This window comes from Protopterus annectens, chromosome 12.part0 (assembly GCF_019279795.1).
Source record: "Protopterus annectens isolate FY-2018-M chromosome 12.part0, PAN1.0, whole genome shotgun sequence".
In the NCBI taxonomy this organism is placed as follows: domain Eukaryota; kingdom Metazoa; phylum Chordata; order Ceratodontiformes; family Protopteridae; genus Protopterus; species Protopterus annectens.
In genome coordinates this window covers 1,500,563,625-1,500,577,009 of record NC_056746.1, presented here as the reverse complement: position 1 = coordinate 1,500,577,009, position 13,385 = coordinate 1,500,563,625, and the positions used below count along the sequence as shown (strand labels likewise).

Here is a 13,385-nt window from a genome sequence, read left to right as displayed (position 1 = left end):
CACTCCACAAGTGGATCTTTTCTCCTCTCACACCAATCATCTCCTTCCAACATTCTGCATCAGGGAGTTTCACAACAAAGCTTGGAGGGTAGATGCCTTGTCCTTCCCATGGACACAACTCTCAACTTATGCATTCCCTCCTCTGCCTCTTCTTTCCAGAGTGCTGCTAAAGATAAGGGATGAAAAACCAAAGGCTATTCTTATAGCACCAGATTGGCCCAAGCAGCATTGGTATCCCCTTCTTCACAGCCTTTCCCAGGCTCAGCCTTGGCATCTTCCCTGGGTACGAGATCTGTTGGTTGAGAAAGGGGGAAAGTTTCTTCATCCTCATTTTCAAACTCTGCATTTAACTGCCTGGCTAATACTTTAAATCTTTCCCAACGGATGGTTGAAGTTCTTCATGAGGCCAGGAGGCCTAGCACCAGAAAATCCTATGCAGATAAATGGAAGAGATTTTGCTCTTGGATGCAGGCTAAAGGAGAAGACTCTTCTCATCCTTCTCTTTCCCTCATTTTTGATTACCTAACAGGCTTGATTAATGGTGGACTTTCCTTTTCCTCAGTCAAAATTTATGCTTCAGCAATTTCTGCTCATTGTTCTTTTGAGCAACCCATTTTTTCTCACACCTTGATGAAACAGTTCCTGAGGGGAGCTAGCAGTTTTATACCTCCCAGAAGAGCCCCTACTCCTGCTTGGGATCATAATTTTGTCCTGGAAAAGCTTATTTTACCTCCGTTTGAACCAGCTGCCTCTGCAGATTTGAAGTTTCTCTCCTGAAAGACTGCTTTTTTTTTGGCTATTACTTCAGCCAGAAGGGTTTCAGAGCTGCAAGCCTTAATGGCAGTAGAACCTTTCATTATTTTTCATTCAGATCGGGTTTATCTGAGAACTAATCCCACCTTTATGCCTAAGGTGGTTTCCAGTTTAACCCTTAACCAGTCTATTCACCTGCTTACCTTTGCAACAATCCCCAGAATAAAGGGGAAAGGAGTCTGCACTCTCTTGATGTGCATAGACAGCTGAGATTTTACTTAGACAGGACTAAATCCTTTCGAAAAACTGAAAAGGTGTTGGTTAGCTTTGCTCCTGAGGCTCAGGGTAAAGCTATTTTGAAACAAACCATCTCCAAATACATTGCTCATTGTATTCACTTTTGTTACATGGGAAGGTTTCCCCTCAGGGTATTAGGACCCATTCTACTAGAGCGGCCTCTTCCTCTGCAGCTTTTCTGAGAGGTGTGCCTACTAAGGACATTCTAGATGCAGCTACTTGGTCTTCTGTCCATACTTTCACAAAGCACTACAATCTACCATTTTTTTCTAAATCCAGGGCTGGTTTTGCCTTTGCAGTTTTGCAGGGCCTTTTTACCAGCCCTTAATTTGTGATCCTTCCTCCCTCCTTTGTCTTTTTCCTGGGCTTTGGGAATCAACCCATATGTTAGTACTGCAGCAGTGAAACATGAAGAACATAGTGCAGTTGTGTACACTTACCATAAATGTATATGTTCGAGTGTATTCACTGTTGCAGTTCTGGTTTCCCACCCTCCATTCCCCCTTTTTTCCTAAGGCACAGACTATATATATTTTTATTTTTTATATGACATGTTTCCAGGGTGTTTCCTTCCTGGGTTAGCCTTCTGTTGGGGGCTCCTGACAGTTAAGGCAAGAAAAACTGAGGAAATGATGTTGGCTGCCCCCCTTTATACTTGATGTTCTGACATCAGTTTTACAACTGGCGGCAGTCGACGTCATATACCATGGACTCTGGTATTCGGGCCGACTGAGGGTTACAAGGAGCCGGATAACCCATAAGTTAGGACTGCAGCAGTGAATACACTCGAACATCTACATTTATGGTAAGTGTACACAACTGTACTTTCCATATATGCATGTGTTCTGTTTGCTATGTGAATGCTCCAGATCTGGTGTTTTGTGTTAAAGGGGATATCTGTGCATGCTGTTAGACATAATCCTGGAATGTGTGGACTATTACTACCCAGATATGTTCTATAACTGTGACACAATAGCATGTTTGGGAAGACAGTTCCCAGCAGAACCACCTCTCCCACCTCATCTGGCCATGTTACCAGGCCACAGCACATCTGGGACCCACCCCAGGACCTCATCATCTGTTGGTCCTGCACTAGCTTCATGTGGAACCACCTCAGGGGATGGTGTTTGTCCTCCCCCCTCCAGGGAGCACACACAGACAGGATCCTGTCACCCGAAGTCAGGTCCAGGGTCTGGTGCATAGGGAGCTCCACAGAGACTTGGGGGATGTGCTGCACCACCTTGAGGCCCTCGGTACACAATCATAGGGTCCACATGCTCCTCTTGCTCATCACCCATCCCAGGCACCTTCAGGGCCATGAAGGTGCAGTTGTGGCTGCCCATAGGTGGGGACCTTGGTCCCATTGTTTCCATATAGGGGCTCATAGGCTTCCACATTCCAAACACCACTCCCCATCCAAGGTGTTTACCCACCACATGTGTCATATACCGCTCCTGTATACTGTCTTGTCTGTCTTCCAACCCAACCTACCTCCTCAACTATACCTACTATCCTTCCCCAACATACCAGTCTCACCTTCACAAACAAGAGCAGTGTGTTCTCATTATGAATATCACACCAGACATAACTGTCCATTTTGCACCCACTTACTACTGTATATATATATACATATATATATATATATATATATATATATATATATATATATGATGTTCTCTCTCACATATCGTGCAGCATTGTCATTCAACAGGTAACAATACCTCTTACAACACTATTTGCAGACACACAGGCCAACTACATATTCGTATAAGGTTCCAGACCTAAGGACAGTATGAGTAGCGTTGTTATATGCATTGTATACTGGTAGTTTTACAGGGTTTGTGTGTACATGTTAGTTTAGCATGGAATGCAGTCTGTCTGCATGGCTCTCAACTGTGGGCCTATCCACATGATGGCCAGAGGATTGGCTGTTATGTTTTGTGTGTTCACTACACAGCTCTTGTCGCTGATATATCAGTGGCATTCTGTCTGTTGAATGCTATCAGTACCTGGCTACATCCATTTGTGTTTCTGACTTCATATTCCTGAATAAGGGTATGTTGCAACCAATCCTATAACACCAGCATCTTTGTATAACAACAATATTGCAAATATGGACCTGTGTTCCAGCCTCTGGCATCCACCTATATATCAGGCTTTGTCCATATGTCATGCAGTAAGAGGTTAAGTAGTGGCCTATCATTATGTAGTGCTGGCATTCCTGCCATCATTCCAGTGATGTTGTTGACTCCCACACATATTGTGGGGTAGGGTCCATATATATGTGGGCTATAGCTGGACAAAACGTGTATGACCTTGTACATTCCAGAGGTCAGTGTGTGTAACACTGTTATATGCCGTTGTAAGTCATTCTATGAGGGAAGAGTATGTATCATTTATAACCTAGGCTGTTACAACATGTGAGGGATATCAGTAGTAAGACACCTTAAGGTATATGGCTATACATTTTCATGCATTTCACCATGGGAACAGTGGTGGGCTAGTGCTTACTGTCTTACAGACAGTTCTGTTTGTCAGTGTGGTAGTGATGTTTTAAGTTAAGCATTGTTATGTAACATATACATTTTCATTGTGACAACTTAATTCTTTTCCCCAGGGGTTGAGTACAGAGTATAATTGGGGGCTGCTGAACTACATCTGTGTTAATTAGTGTTGATTGATTCTTATCTTCCTGACCAGTGTTTAATGTTGTACTGCTTGAAGGCCTTGGCTTGGACAGCAGCATGTGTTATGCTTTCAGATTACATTACATATAAAATGTTTTGCTTGAGAGTTGCATTACTCAGTTATTATGTATTTCAAATACCTAACTGCTATATGAAATGACATATGCAACTGAAATAGTACACAAATAAACATTTCTTATGAATGCAAACCTGTGTGTGGTTTCATATCCTTTGACTTCTCTGTGGGTATATGTTTCATGCAATAATTGTCTTTTGTATGAGAGAATCAAACACTGTCCATTTTAAAAGGTGGCAACTGTAGGAATACTAGCTGTTCAATATGCTGTGCACCCTGTAAATATGTATATTCCTATGCATAGCTATACGTAGTAATATATGTATATGTGTATGTATACATATATACATGTATATGTATATATGTGTGTATATGTATATACATATATATATATATATATATATATATATATATATATATATATATACACACACACAGACACACATTTTATATATATATATATATATATATATATATATATATACACACACACACACACAAACACACACATGATATATATATGTATATATATATATATATGTGTGTGTTTGTATGTGTGTGTATATGTATCACTGGAATGTTTACTGCTTCCACATTGTACATTTCCTATGGTAGACAGACTGTTCTGCATGTTATGTTACTGATATCCTGACATCGTACAGCTGAGATGGATTACTGTTAACTTCTTGTGGCTATGTTGTGTAGGGTTCTGGGTATGAGATTTGCAAGTGTTGGTGTTGTGTTGCAAGGCAGATCTGTTCGGCTGTGGAGGAGGAGATGATATCAACAATTACAAGAGGTACTTTAATTTGGGCCCCCTCACCACCATTAATGGTGCCTTTGGTCATATATTTATTTGTTGTGTTCTTTTATATGTCTATATTTATTTTTATCTATCTATATCTATGTATCTGTATATATATATATACACACACACACACACACACACACACACACACACACACACACACACACACAGACATGGACATATATAAATACATTTCCCCTACTGTTTAATGACTGTGCCGGATGATATGTTTGAGAAAACATCAGATTTTTTACATCTGACAATGCTTAGTGGTAAATCACTTTGGCTATAGTGTGCAGGGTCTTGGGTTTGAGACTTGCAAGGGCTGATTATTTTGTTGCTGGGCAGAACAGGGGCTGTTGGAGACAGAGTGATTAAGACACTTTAAAGCAGTTGTAAGTGGGTTGGCGCGAAGCTAAGCGATGCTTACATGTGCTTAGCTTCACTTACGGCCACTTAAGGCTGCTTAAACCCGTGCTAATTTCAAATAAAGAAAACCGGGAGCTAGGAATGTGTTGACATTGGGGCAGGCAGGGGGACAAACAAGAGGAGAAACAAGTAGGGATGTGCAGGACGGGTGTAGGAAAGGACCATAGTTCTGCATTTCTTTGGCAGCAACAGGTGCTTTCAGTGTGGGCAGTTTAAAATTTGGAGCCACACCCCCTACAGGGAGGTGTGTGGGCATCATAAAATATGGATGATTGGTAGGGTTAGATTGTGTGCTGGGTATATGTCTGTGGGCGAAATGCAGAGATATTTGTAGGACATGTTTTTTTGTGGGACAGATGCCCTTTTTTTTAAGCTGAGAGTGAGATGTTAAGGAAGGATTATTGGTAAGTCTGGTGAGGTAGGTTTGGTAGGAGAGGTTGCATTTGCAGGCAGGCAAGACAGCAGACGGGTAGTTTATGACACATGGGGGGTAAACACCTTGACGGGGAGGGTGGTTGGAAATCTGAGACTCATTAGCCCCTCAGATGGTAGAAGTGGCACTGATGTCCCCACCCGATTTCCGTCACCACTACTCCTTCACAGCCCTGAAGGTGGCTGTGCTGGGGGCTGAGCTGGAGGGCCACCTGCCCCTCTAGCTGAGACAACCTGCCCTCCACCTGGTGCAGGCAGTCATCCAGCTCTGTCTGGAGGACACTGCGCACTATGCCACAGACTTCGTCCCAGTTGACAACATCCTCACCGTGCCCATTTGCAGGGGGGGGTCGAGCCCCATCCATTGCAGTGGTTCCACCTGAGGGTGGTACAGGACTAGCAGATGAAGGAGGTCTGGATTGGACGTGCTGGGACCCAGTGCCTCAGCCAGGTGGGGTGGGAGAGGTGGATCCACTGGGATCTGCCTTCCCATATGTGCTATGGTGTGGAAATTAGCAGTGAATATTGGTTAGTCATGCACAGCACATTACAACATTATTCAAAATAGCATGCATGGATATTCCCATTAACCCAAAACAGTCCAATTGTAACAGTGCCATAGCAAACAGAACCAATGCGTATGTGGACTGGCATTCAGGGTTGCAACAGCATGCCAGTTAGTGGTATTATCATGCAGGCAATACGATGATTATTCAACAGGGGCTATTAGTATGCACACAGTTTACACAGTGATAAACCAAATGGAACAACGGTCCCAACAGTAGAGGTTTGTTTAGGAACATACCCATGTTGGTTTCAGTGTGATTGTTGGATCAGTTTTGTGGTGGGGGGAAGAGAACAGATTCAGTTGACAGCTGCTTTCAAGTATATTTGTCAGTATGCTACTATTCACTACTTTATTCTGATCACACTTACACTCTACCTGGGCCTTGGGGCTGTTACAGCACACTAACAGGTGTAGATATCAACAGAGCAATTGTACCCTTATTTTAGTTATACACATCAGACCTGTTTCTGTACCAATTTCTTTACCTTTGGGCCTGTCCAGATGAACTGTGTGGACATTACATTGCTGATGTTCTTCATTCCACATTGCTGCAGTCCTAACTATTGGGTAGTCCGCTGTCCAGTCGGCCCGAATACCAAAGTATATGGCTGGCGTCGGTCAGGCGCATTAGACTGGCGTCAGTACGTCAGGGTACTAATGCGCATGACCGACGTCATAACCTCAGTCTTTTTTGCCGCATGGTCCGATGCAGAAGCAATTTTGCGAGTGCAGGTTGGCGTTCTGAAAGTTTCTGAAGCCAGAGTTTCAGACCGAATCAAAGTTGGCTAAGTACCCGTTGGGGAATATTTTGGTTTTCTTGCCTCAGTATTTAACGGATGTCAGAAAAGTGAATAACTGTATTTCTTGTGGGAAACAGATACCTCATAGGGATTACCATACTTTGTGTATACCTTGTTTAGGGCCTGAGCACGGCGTTGTTGGATGCGCTCTTGTCCTAGATTTAACAAACGCACTATTAAGAGAAGGTTAGACTGTGCCAGGTTAGTGTTTGGGAAGCGTTGTAATTATAAAATGCCGTCGGATGCTCCGGCGCCGCTTCGCTAAAAGCGCAAGGACAAAACAGCAAAGCCTAGAGTGGAAGAACCGACAGTCCCAGGCGTCGGTTCTTTAGAAACTCAGTGGAGCCGGAGGTTTTGCCAGGTGTTTCTTTGGAGTCTCAGGGAGACTTTACTGTTTCAGCATGTATCCTCTCACAAAGTAGGACAGGCTGACCGGGCTTCGCAGGAGGCTGTTCTTCCTTCCCTTCCTTAGGGGGTCAGAGCATCCCTTCTGTTTCCAAGGCTTCTTTGAGGGGCAGGCCGAGTTTTGCTTCAGTGGGGTTTCTCCTAGTGCTTCAGGGTCTTTGCCTAAGAAACATATGCTTAAAATGGCAGAGGATTTGATTACTATGATAAGGGGTTCTATGCCCCCTCCTGATAAGAGGCCTAGGGTGGAACCTGAGTTTGAGAGTTTTGAGCAATGCTCGAGGCTTCTGAGTCTTCGACTGAAGACTTGCAGGAGTACCCTCCTTATTCTGATTCTGATGTGGATGATTCTACTCCTTCAGCTTCCCCTCCTGAGGATTTTTCATTTTCAGAGACTCTGCATTCCATGAGGGAGCATTTTAAATGGGAAGGTCAAGATTTCTCTGATTCCAGGAAAAGGCTTAGGGAATTCTTGTTTTACCCCAGCATAGGCCTTTAGCTATACCCCTGTTTTGAATGTGGTGGAAGATGTTTTGCAGAGGCTTCCCTGAATCCGGATTCTTTGCCTCCTGCCCCAGTTAAACCGGATAGGTATTATAGGGTGCCTGAAGCTCATAAGTATCTTTTAAGAGTCCTAGGGCAGACCCGAAACTGTCTCTCAGGGGCCTAAAGGTGTGAAGGCCTCAGTTGTTAAAAATCCTGTCCCTCCTGATAAAGAGGCAAGGGCTTTGGATAGATGGGGAAAGAAAGTGTATACTTCTTCCACTTTAGCCATGAGGGCGTTGAATTGTCAGTTTCACATGTTAAAATATCAGAATTATCTTCTTTCACAGTTGAAATCTAAGGTGGATGCTCTGGCGGAAGGTATTGAGTGTAAAGAGTTGCAGGATTTAGTTCATGTGTCTGAACAGGTGGGTAAACATTCCTTGCAATGTGGTTTTGATGCTGTGCAGGCCTCCTCCAGGGTGGCTGCCACTGGTTCTGTTCTTCGTAGGCACGCCTGGTTGAGAGATCAGAATTTAGCTGAGCATGTTAAGACACGGATTTTGGATGCTCCCTTGCAGTCTGATGTGTTGTTTGGTTCGCCTGTAGAAGCAGTTTTGAAGAAAATGGAGGACAAGGCTAAGTCTATGCAAACTGTTAAAGATTTTTTGCAGGTGCAGCCTCCGAAGTTTAGTAGAAATTGGCCTGCTAAGGGATGGACTTATCCTGCTTATGATTCCCAGTCTAGGGGTAGGTCTAGACGTGGTAGAGGCAGAGCTCAGGGTTCTTTTAGGCCTAGGACAGGGTGTTCCCCTGCTCAGACTTCTGGTGAGGGCAGGGGTCAGTCCTTTCGTAAGCAGACCCAATGACCTGCCTTTTCAGCTGCCAGTTCATTCTCGCCTGGCAGCACCATTGGGAGGAAGACTGTCTCTTTCAAAGAAAATTGGGATTTAATTACCCAAGACAGATGGGTTCTGGATATCATTCACCACGGTTACAGGTTTTATTTCCATACCTTGCCTCCTTTCAAAGGCATGCCAGACATTCCTCCTCTACAAAGACAAGAGGCTCACAAGCAAATTTCTCAGTTACTCCAAATAGGGGCCATTCAGCCGGTTCCTGTGCCAGAAAGGGGCCTAGGATTTTATTCTGGCCTGTTCCTAGTACCAAGAAGGGGAACACGTGGAGACCAATTTTGGATTTATCTATCCTCAACACTTATCTGGACATTCCCAAGTTCAAAATGTTGACGTTACAACAGCTTTTACCTCTGCTGGGCAAAGATCACTGGATGGTAACTTTAGATCTCAAGGAAGCTTACCTTCATGTGCCTATAACACTAAGTTGCAGAAAGTATCTGCGTTTTCGAGCTGGAAATTCTCATTATCAGTTCTCTGCATTGCCCTTTGGCTTATCTACTGCCCAGAGTATTCACAAAGGTTCTGGCTCCAGTGATAGCTTACTTCAGGCTAAAAGGAATTCAAATCTATCCTTACTTGGACGATTGCCTGATTCTGGCTCAAGAAAAGGAAGACCTTCTACAGCATTTGGAATATGTCATAGCAGTGCTAAGATGCCTAGGGTATTCTGTGAACGAAATAAAGTCCAGTCTAGTACCCTCTCAAGACATGTGCTTTCTGGGTGTGAGACTGAATACAGCAGCCCAGATGGCCTTTTTAACCCCGGACAAACAAAAGAATCTTTCCAGTTACTTCCATCAACTTATCTCTTCAGTCCGGGCTGACTGCAAGGACAGTCCTTCAAGCCTTAGGGTTCATGGCATCTTGTATTCTGGTGCTTCCCAATGCCAAACTGCATATGAGGAAGCTACAATGGTATCTCAAAATGTATGGACACAGCACTGCCAGGATTTGGACACTGTCATTCAAATAATACCTTGCATTCAAAAGGAATTTTGTGGTGGGCTCAGGAATGTCACCTAAACAAGGGACTCTCTGTGACCCGGCCAGAGGCGAGTCAAATTCTAACGACAGATGCCTCAGACATTGCTTGGGGAGCTCATCTAAATGGAAAGTGGATACAAGACAAGTGGCCTGCCAGACTACAGCATCTACATATCAACATGAAGGAGATGTTAGCAGTCCAGTTTGCATTAATGGCTTTCAAGGAGTTACTTCTTCCAGGGCAGGTGTTGATTCTAACAGACAACACAACTGTCATGTGGTACATCAACAAACAAGGTGGAACACATTCTTACCCATTGTGCAGGCAAGCAATGATTTTATGGGAGACTGCGCTCAGCTTGCAACTAACTCTTCAGGCAAGGTTTCTGCCGGGAGCACAGAACTCCTTAGCAGATGTGTTAAGCAGGCAAATCATGGATCCCCACGAGTGGAAACTGGATCTTCATGTATTTCAAAAGTTGACAGTGTCCTGGGGAACTCCAGACATAGATCTGTTCGCTTCTCCACTAAACCACCAGCTGCCAAAGTTTTGCACAAAGAGGTTTCATCACACAGCTTGGAAAGTGGATGCTCTTTCTTTCAGTTGGAAAAATCTTCATGTGTATGCGTTTCCACCTCTGCCTCTTCTTCCAAAGGTGCTTCTAAAGGTCAGACAAGACAAGCCAAGGATGATTTTAATAGCTCCAGATTGGCCTCGGCAGCACTGGTACCCATTACTGAGGAGTCTGGTGAAGCCTCCATGGCCTTTACCCTTGATTCCACATCTGTTGTCTCAGAAGGAAGGTCGTCTGATCAATGTCAAGCTTCACTCTCTTCATCTAACAGCCTGGCATATTCTGTTTTGAAAGACAGCAGGTTTCAACTTCCTCAACAAGTTTTAAATGTGATTATGGAAGCCAGAAGACCTAGTACAAGGAAAGTGTACGCAGAAAAATGGAAGAGATTTTTATTTTGGACTGCAGCAAAGAATTTGGAGATTTCGGAGCCTAATTTGAGTGTGGCTCTTCAATATCTTACTGAGTTATTGGACAAAGGTTTGTCTTTCTCTTCCATTAAGATTCATGCTGCAGCAATTTCAGCTCACTATGATTGTGACCCACCATTGTTTTCACATCCTTTGTTCAAGCAATTTCTTAGAGGGCAAAGAATATAAGACCCCCACGTAGAGCTCCTACTCCTGCTTGGGATCTCAATTTTGTGTTGGAGAAACTTATGCTACAACCTTTTGAGCCTGCAGCTACTGCTGAACTGAAATACTTGTCATGGAAGACTGCTTTTTTGTTGGCCATTACTTCTGCAAGAAGGGTTTCTGAGTTACAGGCCCTTATGGCGGTTGAGCCTTTTTTGATTTTTCATAAGGATAGGGTATCATTACGTACTAATCCTTCCTTTATGCCTAAAGTGGTTTCTAGTGTGGCTTTAAACCAAACTATTCATTTGCCTACGTTTTATGCAGTTCCCCAAAATAAAGGGGAAAAGATTTTGCACACTTTAGATGTACACAGGCAATTGCGTTATTATTTGAGCAGGACTAAGGATTTTAGGCAGTCTCAGCAGTTGTTTGTTTCTTTTGCTTTGAGTTCTCAGGGCAAGCCTGTGTCAAAACAAACTATTTCTAGATGGATTGGGTGTTGCATTACATTTTGTTATTCCCATCATGGCAAGGAGATTCCAGCTGGGATTAGACCTCATTCCACTAGGGCTACTGCCACTTCAACAGCATTTCTGAGGGGGTTGGCAACTAAGGATATTTTGGAGGCAGCTACTTGGAGTTCAGTGCATACTTTCTCTAAGCATTATCACCTTCCTCTCTACTCTAAGTCTAGGGCTGGTTTTGCCACAGCTATTTTGCAGGGCATGTTGTCAGTTCCTGCTTCCTTATGATTTGCCAGCCTCCCTTACCTCTGCTTTGGGATTCTACCCAATAGTTAGGACTGCAGCAATGTGGAATGAAGAACATAGTACAGTTTTGTACCTACCATAAATGTAGATGTTCGAGGATCCACATTGCTGCAGTCCAATTTACCCTCCCTCCTTCCCTCTGTGTTTAGGGGTGGTTGTGTAGGTGAGGTTATATTCTGCTACTTTTGTATATTTTGTATATATATATATTTTGGTGCAGGTATGTGGGGAGTTTTGGTTTTTGGCCTTATCTTTTCAGGGTCTTCTGACATCTGGGGCAAGAAAAGACTGAGGTTATGACGTCGGTCATGCGCATTAGTACCCTGACGTACTGACGTCAGTCTAATGCGCCCTGACCGACGTCAGCCATATACTTTGGTATTCGGGCCGACTGGACAGCGGACTACCCAATAGTTAGGACTGCAGCAGTGTGGATCCTCGAACATCTACATTTATGGTAGGTACAAAACTGTACTTTTCTACACCTATTTCAGATTCACATATTAGTTGCATGCCCTGGAGTGTGTGTTGTGTCTTTCACATACATCTACTGGGACATTCTCTGTGTGCAGGTTTCTTGTCAACTGGGGAAATTATCCGTGGCAGTGTGACACTTTAGGGGCTTGTCTGGGCCAGACTGCAGAGTGTGGATGTCTAGCTTCCATCTATTTGTAGGAGTGGGGCTGATCAATACAGCAGTTGTACACCTTTCATAGTTATACATATCATACTAGTATTTCTATTCAGATTGCTTTACCTGTGTGCCCTGTATGGAAATTGCATGTGTTGCAGTACATTATTTTTTCTATTCAGATTGCAGTTTAAAACTGTAGAACCAGACTGACATGTTAGTGGTGGTCCCTGGACTCGAACCGCGCTGTGTGTGCAGAACTGAACTACAGGCCTAGTCCTTTTCAGACTGAGCTACTGGGGAAGTGTGTTTTGCTTGTGACATTTCTATCTGGTGTATATTTTTGTGCACAGTACTTTTATTATCAAATGTTGTATTATTTGTTTTCCATTTTCAGTACAAATTATGCATATGCAACAGATATTGGTGTCACCATTTGTGAAACGTGCACATTAGCTGGATTGCACATTTGACTGTTTTACAACTATATGTTGCAATTTAGATTCCTGAGTATACAGTGTAGGTTTTCTGTCTGCATTTGTTAGCCTTATACATTTGTCAGTACATTCACAGCTACATACGGCTGAAATTGAAAAGTTAACACAGGACAATGCTGGCAGACAAACAAGTAAAACACATTTTGATGGGAATATGTACTGTTGCTTTTTTCCAGTTATTTGACATGCCCATTCTAAAGTATGCAGACAAGAAGTGCTAAATCAGTTCACCTCAGTTAATGCATTTTGCAGGACATACACATTTCTATTTGTCAGGTACAGGTGAGATGACACACACCAGTGTTTGGGATCACCTTTATTAGTTCTGACATACATATCTGTGTACAATTCAGAACACCACAATTACTATTCCTGCATGATCTGCACAGAGGAATGCTTTTCATTTTTAACTGTTACTGTAGCCCTGACATGGCACTTTTTTGGCAGGTTCACTCCGACACATTCATGCATATACTAATATTCCTCTCCTGCATATTGTACCTTGTTTGCTACTGATATCTGTCTTACACAGCAGCTGGGAATACTCCATTGTAACACTAGCAGCCTGACACAGGCATTTATTCCTAACTTTTACAACACAATTATGTATATACAAGCACTACTACGATTACTATAATTTTGATTTCTTACTGCTAATAGTAGGGGATATTCTGTACTCACACAACTGCCGA

At 43.2% G+C, this 13,385-nt stretch overlaps 1 protein-coding gene across 3 annotated transcripts in view; it reads left to right on the top strand.

Annotated features, from left to right (window-relative positions):
* Nucleotides 1–13,385, top strand: part of TOM1L1 (target of myb1 like 1 membrane trafficking protein) — a 1,502,644-nt gene that overhangs the window by 779,916 nt on the left and 709,343 nt on the right. The gene's annotated exons all lie outside the window — the stretch shown is intronic.